The 1,970-nt window shown below is 48.1% G+C and overlaps 1 pseudogene; it reads right to left on the reverse strand.

Annotated features, from left to right (window-relative positions):
* Nucleotides 1–1,109: 1,109 nt before the first annotated feature.
* LOC130294760 (U2 spliceosomal RNA) lies at nt 1,110–1,187 on the reverse strand (annotated as a pseudogene).
* Between the last annotated feature and the right edge of the window lie 783 nt (nt 1,188–1,970).

A 1,970-nucleotide genomic window follows, 5' to 3' on the forward strand; every position in this document is an offset into this window, starting at 1 on the left:
CAGGGTGTCATGACGTACGCATACGTCAAGGGTCCTTAAGGGGTTAATGAATCCTAGAAAGTGGGGAAATTGCCCCCCTCGATACTTGATGCTGTAATTATTTTAATACCAAAAAGAGGGAAGGACAGCAGGGAGATGGATGCCTTTTGGCCAATCTCGCTACTCAATACCGATAAGATTTTTGCAATGATTTGGGCGATGAGACTGGCCAAGGTAATCAATCAAATTTTGGAGAAGAGCAGAAGGGATTTGTTCCAGGTAGGTGTTTGTATGGGAATGTTAGGAGATTGTTTTGGGATATTTATTTATTTATTTTTTTTTTATCTAAAGCCGAGGAACGTGCTCTCGATTCACCCAAAGTGCAAGAAAAAGTGCAAACGTGTTACACTAAAAAAACGTGCACAAAGGATGGGGTCTATTGCAAGCCCTTCTCCGATAGAAGAGAGGCCCCCCAACAAACCTTACCCTTCGCCTCCGGACCAAAAGGTACCTGCGAGGTTCCAGGTTCGATGTCCCTTTTTGCCGAAACTACTAGGGGACCACAAATGCTCCCGGCATCCCCCTTGGCGTTAGCCAAGGTATCTGCCCGCAGAGCCGATAACGGTAGGTACCCTGCCAAAGCAGGAGTACCCGGGGTGTTTGCAGGGAGGTGCGGAACCTAATGGCCACACACACCTCCCCTAGACCGCCAGGAGGGACACCCAGAAGGGCTACCGCATCCTGACAAATCCTGTGAACACACAACACGCAAAAAGTGACACAGTGAGACGAAAAGAAATAAATAAGTGAATGTGTGCAGATATACTGCCCGGACATCCGGCCGGATCTATAAAAATTTCTCTGCTCACAGAAGGCCGGGAATCAAGAGGTGAGTACCACAAGGTGAAGAGATTATGGTGCCCGTGCTTCAACTCAGTGAGCCCATCCTTCCAGTGAGTTTCGGCACCTCAGGGTCACCACTCCCCGAGGCACAAAAGTACCTCGGCTCTTGACCCTCTCAGCGAGACCCGGAGGGAACAGGTCACATCGGGGCAGCCGTCGAGCTGATACCTCAGAACCAGCCCCGGAAAGCCCCGGTACACCTGCATCCTCCATGCAGCACCCATCCCCACACCGGCGTAGTGTACCACCAGCATGAAAACTGATTAGAACAGATACTACACTTGATCTTAGCCAAAAGGCCGAGATTGTTTTGGGATATGCAGAGGGAGTGTGGACAGCCCCGTTCCATCCAGTCTCTGAATGCAAATAAAGCTTTTGACAGGGTGGAATGGGGCTTCCTGTTTAAGGTGTTGAGGGAGTTTTGTTTGGGTGAAAACTTTATAAGAGAGGGTGTGGACAATCTATAGTGAACCCACAGCTAGGATTAAAATTAAAATTCTTCAAGTTTTAAATTTAGTAGAGGTACAAGGCAGGTGTGCCCATTGTCCCCCCTGCTTTTTGCTGTTTGTGGAGCCATTGGATTTGAAGATATGCAGATCCACTAGTTTTGAAGGCTTCGGAGTCAAAGGGAGGGAGGAAAAAATTATTTTATATGTGGATGATGTGGTATTATTAATCTGTAACCCAGAGAGTAGTGTTATTGAAGTAATGGAGGAAGTAGAAGAATTTGGAAAGAAATCAGGGTTTAGAATAATATGGAAGAAATCATCATTACTAGGGGGATGCCATTTCAGAGCTAGCAGTAGTGCACCAAGATACTTCCTCTGGCTGCCAGGGTGGTGTCTGCTTCAGTAAGGAGGGAGGAGTGCAGGGCAGGCCAGACAGGTACTGGTAGTGGAGGACTCTATTATTAGAGGGACAGACAGGGCAATCTGTCACAAAGACCGGGATCGCCGAACAGTGTGTTGTCTTCCTGGTGCTCAAGTTCGGTGGATCGGGTTGACAGGTTGCTGGATGGGGCTGGAGAGGACCCAGCAGTCATGGTACATATTGGCACCAATGAAAAAGTAAGAGGTAGGTGGAATGTC

This window comes from Hyla sarda, chromosome 10 (assembly GCF_029499605.1).
Source record: "Hyla sarda isolate aHylSar1 chromosome 10, aHylSar1.hap1, whole genome shotgun sequence".
Taxonomy (NCBI): Eukaryota; Metazoa; Chordata; class Amphibia; order Anura; family Hylidae; genus Hyla; species Hyla sarda.